The sequence below is a fragment of the Panthera uncia genome, assembly GCF_023721935.1.
Source record: "Panthera uncia isolate 11264 chromosome C1 unlocalized genomic scaffold, Puncia_PCG_1.0 HiC_scaffold_3, whole genome shotgun sequence".
In the NCBI taxonomy this organism is placed as follows: Eukaryota; Metazoa; Chordata; class Mammalia; order Carnivora; family Felidae; genus Panthera; species Panthera uncia.
In genome coordinates this window covers 101,934,296-101,942,074 of record NW_026057584.1, presented here as the reverse complement: position 1 = coordinate 101,942,074, position 7,779 = coordinate 101,934,296, and the positions used below count along the sequence as shown (strand labels likewise).

Genomic DNA, 7,779 nt, shown 5'->3' with positions numbered 1-7,779 from the left:
GGAGTGAGCAAGAGAATGGATAAAGTCTAGAAAGTACCCCGCAAGCACTTGGCACTTGGTACATATTCGGTGAATTTTAGCTATTATACTGTTATTATTACTATTACGATTCTCCTTCTGTCTCTGAAAGGCAAAGGAGTGGCTTTTATCTCTGCATCTTTGGTTGCTGGCCCAGAATGTCAAAGGAAATCAGTCAAAGTGCTTATTGAGTAAGCATTTCACTGCCCTGGGCACCGGCTTGCCGCGGTACGACTGGGATGTGAGTAGAACCATCTCCTCTGGCAGGCAACTGATTAGATGGTTGGACACGGTCCCTTTGACCCACGCAGCCCGCCCACACTCACCTGCTCCTGTTGGAGGCTGGGGGAGTGCATTCAGGAATTTGCATTCCCGCCATCTTGTTCCAGGAGTTGCCACGTGACCCACTTCTGGCCAATGAGACATCAGCAGGGAGCTCGTGGGAGACCTACTTTCCTGATGGAGCTGAGGCAGCCATCTTGCCACCTTGAGGAGATGAGTAGGTTTTTACATGCTAAGGGTGATGTGTAGAAAGCTGGAAAGAGACCAGTCTTTGTTGGCATCACCAGCAGTTAGCCAAGACCAGCAACCACCCATGTCCAGAATTCTTAATATGTTAGAAAAATAAACCTCCATTTGTTTAAGCTACAGTAAATTGAGTTTGCTGTTCCTTGAAGCCAAAGCTTCTGATACCTATAAACTTGCTTTAAGATGTTCACCAAATAGTACATCCCTTTCCTGCTTTTCCTTCTTGTTCCTTCCTTCCCTTTAAAAAGGAAAGCTGAGGAACCCCGGGAGACACCACCTGCTTCACCTAAACATCTCTCACCTTCTCTACCCCAAAGAGGAGCTGATAGTCGCAGAAGCCCTGAATGCCGAGATGAGGCACACACGGCCTGTAGGGACAGCCAAGAGAGGGTGGCTGGGAAGGCACCGGCTGGTCACCCAGGGCTCACCCTGTGGGAGGATCCACCCCACCCAGCTCCCCACTACCCGAGGGAAAGGGCAGCCTCTGGCAGCATCCAAATAAGGCGTGATGGGGCTCCCATCCAATGGGTCTTTAACTCATCCAGATCCCCCCCACCCCCATCCAAGCTCCTTGCAAGGAGTAAAGCCTGCCTTTACTAAGCGCCAGGAACTGATATTAATTGAGCATCTACTCTGTGCCAGGTTCTTTTCATTTCAAGGAGAGCCCTTTGACATAGGACTTGTCTATCTATTTGTAAAGGAGGACACCAAAGGACATAAGGGCCAAATAGCTCTCCCAAGGTCACACCACCAGGAAGTGGGAGAATTTGGGTCCCCTCCCAGAGATAACCCCACAATGTGATATGTTATTTCAGAGGCTTTTTTATCTTCTGTTTTGCATACAAGCGCTATTCAGTCCCAACTAACTGAGTGCCTTTGTCCCGACTCAGCCTACCCTCTCCCCGAACACTCTCCACACTCTGCTGGCATCTCATTCCAGCTTCCAGACTCGGCTTTCTCTCTCTCTAATCGTAAGTCACCGCCACTTGTGGAGAGCTCATGGCAATATTTTGCAACAGCCTTAAGAGTCGGCTGTCTTCTTCATCCCTGCTTTCCAGATGGGGAAACTGAGGCTCAGAGAGGGGCAGCTGCTGGCCTCTGCCAACAGCCAGTAAGGGAGTGGCCAGGACACCGCGCCGGCTCTGCCGGGGACAGCGTCCACAGAAGGCCTGGGGGCAGGCCACAGGGGTTGTATCCAGGTGAAGGTCAGGCCTCCCAAAACGCCCCGTCTGGCCCCTTCTCTCCTCCCCCACGCTCGGCCCTGCAAATTGGCTTTGACCTTTCTCGCCCCTGCCTTTGAGCTTCTCCGCATTCAACGGGAAACCACAAAGGGAGAAAGAGGGCGGGCTCGAGGGAGGGGCTCTTCCCGCCCGGGCCCCGGGGCCACGCCCCCGCAGGCACACGAGGCCTCCAGGATCTGTTTGCACAGTTGGGGCGCTTGCCTCCGCACCCCACCTCCGGAAGAAAAGCACCACGAGGTCATCTGTTTACTCTGGGATTAGCGGCTCCCAGCGGGAGCTCTTTTCCTCGGAGATGAAAAGAAAGCGGACAATCTGTCAGGTAAACAGGCGACATTGTTCCCGACGATGTCAGGGCCCCTTTGTGGGCCGGCCTTTGAGGTCAGTGGCTCCCTCTTGCAGGGAGAGCGCTTACTCAAAGGAAATGAGAGGCCCTGGCTGTCGCGCAGGTCCCCTGCTGCAGTTTAAGTGGGGACAAAGGGCTCGGACAATTGGTGACTTTCCTACATAGCCCTCTCCGCACTTGCCTCTCCCGGTGGGTCGCTTGATGAGCCCAACAAGCCGGGCGTGGAGCCAGTGTCACAGATGGAGAAACTGAGGCTGACGGCAGCTTCTCCCAAAACAGAAGAGTGCTCCTGGCATTCCGGGAGGTAGTGGCTGGAAGGAAAGCAGGACCTCACTCTTCAGAGGGGGGAAGCGGGGAGCCAGAGAATTGGTGGCACGTGATTTCTAGCCTAGGTGCCTCTCTGGTGGATGGGTGGGGAGCACTTGGGAGCCATAACCGTCCCCACCAACAAACTGTTCAGTTTTACGAATCCTTGGACTACTTCAACAGCGACCGGGGTCGTGGTTGTGCCTGGTCGCTCTGCCATGTATGTGACAAAGTATCAACTTTGGAAGAGGGAAAGTGTGGAGACCCCAGTCACACACGTGTGTGTGCCTGGGAGTCAGGATGCCTGAGTTCGAGACGGGCTCTGCCCCCCATTTGCTCTGTGGCCTCAGGAAAGCCGCTTGCCCTCTCTGGGCTGCAGTTTTGTTGTCCATCAAACAAGACATAAGGTGCTCTCCGGGGGCCCTTCCCCTCAGACAGCAGGGACGTCTGGGGAGACCACAGACCTCCATTTAGGAGAAGCAAATGGAGGAGGGTGAACAGCCCTTCCTGGAAGGAGGGGGCTGCTTGAACCCCATGCCCACCTCTGACACTCAGAAGGCCCGTGAGGCAACGGGAGCCACAGTGGCAATGCTCCAGGCAGGGTCTGGCCAGGGGAAGAGAGCACTGTCATGAGGTGATAAGACCACAGGCCTAAGGACACTCTGACCGGATCCAGTTCCGAGCCTGTCACTCACTCACTCACTCGCTCACCAGAAGCCCAACATCAGGCAAGTGACTCAGCATCCCAGCCTATGAAGTGGCACCCATGGGGCCTCCCCACCCCCAACCCTGCCCTGCCTGGGTCTCCTGGATGGAGAGGTCCCGGGTGAGCAGGAACTGGGGCTGTCCCCGATGCTGCCGCCACCATTAGGTCCTGTCCACCTTCAGGCCTCCCTCTCCCAGACGCTCCCACCGTTGGCCTGCCCCAGGAGGAGACTCGTCCTCCGTGCTGTCCAGACACCAGCCTGCAGGGGACAGGGCCACAGCATAGAATCATCTAATTATTCTCCTAAAGTACAGGAAGAGTTGAAAGAAGGCCGGGTGGAAAAGGGCCCAGGGCACTGGCCTGATGGATCAGGCATCTACCAACCACAAAACTGCCTCTGGGAGGAACCCAGGTGCCACCTGGACCTCGGTGGGTCTCTTGAGGGCACCTGCGGACCAGACATGTGTCCAGTCTCCCACTCCCGGCCAGGCACCAGCTCTCAAGTGACCCTGAGCCTAATATTCGCCAGCAGGAGGGAAACCGGAGGCCAGAATGTTCTCACCTACTATTCCAGGATCCGGAGCCAGTCCCTGGAGACCCGGAGGGAGAGGGGTTACCAGGACGGAGCTCAGCCTCTCTTCTGAGGCTTCCCAGGACTGAGTGAGAGCTAGCTCATGGGGCTGTCCCTTCTAGGTCCCCAGCAGAGCTGTGTATGAGGTCTGTGGCCCTGGGCAAGTGACTTGCTTTCTCTGAGGCTCGTCTCACCATATAGATAGGCATTGGAGGGAATGGGCCTTTTGCTTGAGGAGACCCAGGCTTTCCATCCACCCTTCTCTGCTTCTTAACTCCTAGAAACAAGGTCAAGACCAGCCCCCAATGACCAGGGTTTTCGGGAATCCTGATATTTTGGCGGGGACTCAGAGGCAGGTGCCAAAGAAGGAGTTTCTAGCTGGGCCCAGAGATACATTGCAAACACCATTCATTCCTCACTTTCCTTTTTCTCTTTTAAAGGTTGCCTTAGGGATCTGTTTTTAATTGGATTCAACTGGATAAACGTGGTCCAAAGACTTTTCTGTGACGTGGATCCACCTGGACCCTGCTCCCACATTGGTGCCTACCACGTTACGAGGCAGCTAATTCCATCGGCCGATATTTCTGACTTCTAGAAAGTGCTGCACCTAACCAGACATTTGCCCGTCTTCCTGTAGCTTCTACCTGTGAGCCATATTCTGGCCACCCAGCGCTGTGCGTCCCCTGTGCGTGCGGGAGGTGGGAGGGAAGGGTCCGGTCAGACCAACTGGGGTTTGCGTGCCAGTATCTCCACTTACCAGCTGAGTGACCCTGCCCACGTGATTTAACCTTCCTGTGCCTCAGTTCCCTCATCTGTAAAGTGGGGTAGGAGTCACTGCAGAGGACTGTTATGGGACACGGCTGAGATGACAGGAAAGCTTTTAGCTCAGGGCCCAGCACCACAGTAATTATTTGCCATTACGACTGTTATTTCTTCATTCGTATCTGCAGCGCCTTGAAAATAACTGAGGGCTCCCCTCATAACACCCTCACCTCGCTACCGACTCGTCTTCCTCAGACCGAACATACACAGCCCTTCCACACGGTTGTCACCCCGTGGCTGGGTCTTAGACTCCGACACCCAGGCCAGCTTCACCCAAATCCCCAAATGGGAAAACTTGGAGAAGGAGCAGGCCTCTTCTGATTTTTAAAGACTAACCAGTAGAAATGGGAGAAGCTTGAGCACAGCAAAGGGTAAAACCAGAACCAGTAATTACGCATCCCAGGGAGGCCGAGCTCAGCTCAGAATAATGAACTGTTGTCCTTGCTGAGACTAGAGCTGTCCAAAGGTGGGAAGAGCTGTCTCTGGGCCATTCTGGGGAGCCACTCTGGGGAGTGGGCTCCCCATCCCTGGGGGTATTCAAGGTGGATGACCATCTATCAGAGATGCTGTAGAAGAGATTCCCGCGCTGAGTGGGAAATTGAAGTAAATGACATCAAATATAAGTTCATCACGATGAAGAAACAAGAAATGCCTCCTTTATTCGTTCAGCCAGTGTGGACTGCTGAGCACCTAGCTATGACTACCTCTGTGCTGGCTACTCTCCTGGGTGCACAGTTCACACTAAGAGAAGGACCTTAAATCGGGAAGTACTTCATGAAAACAGGGTTACTTTGAAGGTGCTCCTCGCCTCCACTTTCGCATCTGTAAAATGGGTGGGGCTGTAACAGCGCTTACCTCCCAGGCCCAGCCTCCAGAAACCCTAGTGGCCTGGAACGGTCCTCGTTGTTAGTATCGTCAGGATGCTGACTGCTCCCCAAATCCAGGGAATGTTTTCCTTTTTTTCACAGAAGACTCAAACCGTTCGGTATGTGTTAAATCAGGTCCCAAAAATCCGGCCCAGCCAAGAGCCTCACCCAGGGCAGCCGGGACTGGCTGGGACTGGAACTGGAGAACGACATCACACCAGTTCTTGGACCACATCCAAAGCCAGCCGCGCGGCAGAGACATGAGGTTTGCTGAACGTACGTTATTTGCTACCATCATTTCTCAGGAATGGTATCCAAGGGCCAAACAAAGCCATTTTTCTCTGAAGCGGCTTAATTGCTTTGTAGGGGAAAGGGTGGTTCTAACTCTGAATCCAACTGGGCACTTCAAACTCATAAGCCCCTCAGAAAATCTGATGTCAGCTGATTGCTTGCTCCTTCTTCCTCGTATTGCAGGTCACGTGGTCCTCACCTGCTGCCTGAACTGGGCCCAATAGGGGTCACAGCCAAGAGGACTTAGATCAGATCTGGCTCTGCGTGTGGTCCTTGGGGTCAGATAATGGGCTGGCACTCAGACTTCTGGTGAGGTTTTGGGTCCTTCTAAGACAAGGCCAGAAGAGCTTGGGCTCCAAAGTCAGGCCACTGGGCTCCTGGTCCTGGCCCTGCCACTCACCACCTGCGTGACCTTATGCAGATTACTTAACTTCCCCAAGCCTCTGTTTCCTCGTCTGTGAATTGGCACCAATAAGTCCTACCTTTGAAGAACTGGGAAGACTCAGTGAGACCACCCCGAAGGCCCGGAGCACAGAAGACCCACAGAACTGCCACTCCCCTTCCCAGAGCTTCGTAAAGCAGTGCTGTGCTTTCCACCTGCTGGAAGCTGTTATGTGTGTGTCGGGAAATGCGGAAGCATGAACACACCCCAAGAGGACCCAGGAGAAAGGAGCAGGACCGAACTGAAGGCTAGAGCCTGGGGAAGCCGGTTTTGGGGGAAGGAGGAAGAAGGAGCTTCGCTGCTGTGCACTTGACCTTTTAAGAGTTTTTAAGAACCTTCCAGAGACTGCAGGGGGAGAATCTGAACTCTTGCCTGAGGAGAAGGCTCAGAATGAGTGGCCAAAAGAGTGGGCAAGTGAATCACCGAAGATGTATGCCACCGAGGATGGGCAGAGACGGCCTGGGAGACCCAGCAAGGTTTGGGGCCCTACATGAGGACTGATCAGGACCAACTGTGATCAGCTCAGAGGTTCACTGTAAACAAGGGAGCCCCAGTCCATGCCCCTGGGAGCTTGGGACTCCGAGGCGAATTCCGTAGTCCGTCCTTGGTGAGTACCAGCATTACCTGGAGAACCAGTACAAATACAGCAGACCAAGCCTCCTGCTTCTGGAAAGATGGGAGTAGATGCACTTTCCCCTGTTTCACCTTCTAAGTACAACTAAAAACCTTGAACATCACATATAAAACAAACAGAAGAGGACTCTGAAAAGTGGAGAGAAGGCCCACTGGCTAGGGGATTGGGACCCGAAGAGCCACACAGTGGTGAATTGGCTGCGTTTTATTTTTTTTAATTTTTCTTTTGCTTCATATACACCAGATTTGGACCAAAAGAGTGAACAACCCAGAAACACCAACAGACACGAACAAACAAAAAATTGTCCCCACAAAAGCCTGCTCTCTGTAACCACAAGACCAAGAAAGGGGCAGTCTGTCAAGACAAAACCTTTTTTTTTTTTTTTTAAACTGCGGTAAAATCTACATAACCAAAAATTTACCTCCTTAACCATTTTTTTACAGTTTGATGGCATGAAGCATGTTCTCACTGCTGGGCAAACCCTACTGCCATCTTTCCCCAGAGCTCTTTTCATCTTGCAAAACTGGAACGCTGTCCCCACTAAACCACTCTTCATTCCTGCTGCCCTCAGCCCTGACCACTATCATCCCATGTTCTGTCTCTCTGAATTTGACAGCTGTAGGGATCTCGCATAAATGGAATCATACGGTATTTGTCTTTTTGTGACTGGTTTATTTCACGTGGCATAACATCCTCAGGGTTCACCTGTGTGGTCGCAGGTGTCAAAACTGCCTTGCTTTTTAAGGCTGAATACTATCCCGTTGTGTGTGTGTGTGTGTGTGTGTGTGTGTGTGTGTGTATACACCACATTTTATCTATGCATCTATCAGTGGACACGCGGGGTGCACCCACATTTTGGCTATTGTAAAGAATGCTGCTATGAATATAGGTGTACAAAGATCTCTTCAAGACCCTGCTTTCAGTTCTATACGTATATGCCCAGAAGTGACATTGCTGGATTGTATGATAATTCCACTTTTAATTTTTTGAGAAGATACTCTGCAGCATTTT

The 7,779-nt window shown here is 52.6% G+C and overlaps 1 long non-coding RNA gene across 3 annotated transcripts; it reads left to right on the top strand.

Annotated features, from left to right (window-relative positions):
* Positions 1 to 1,427: 1,427 nt before the first annotated feature.
* LOC125911932 (uncharacterized) lies at positions 1,428 to 7,419 on the top strand. 3 transcript variants are annotated; one of them, XR_007454509.1, is made up of 3 exons: positions 1,551 to 2,106; positions 4,164 to 5,677; positions 5,876 to 7,419. It is a non-coding gene; the product is annotated as an uncharacterized LOC125911932 (long non-coding RNA). The 3 variants fall into 3 exon arrangements; XR_007454507.1 differs by having other exon boundaries at positions 1,428 to 2,106; positions 4,164 to 7,419; XR_007454508.1 differs by having other exon boundaries at positions 1,428 to 2,106; positions 4,154 to 7,419.
* The last annotated feature ends 360 nt before the right edge of the window (positions 7,420 to 7,779 follow it).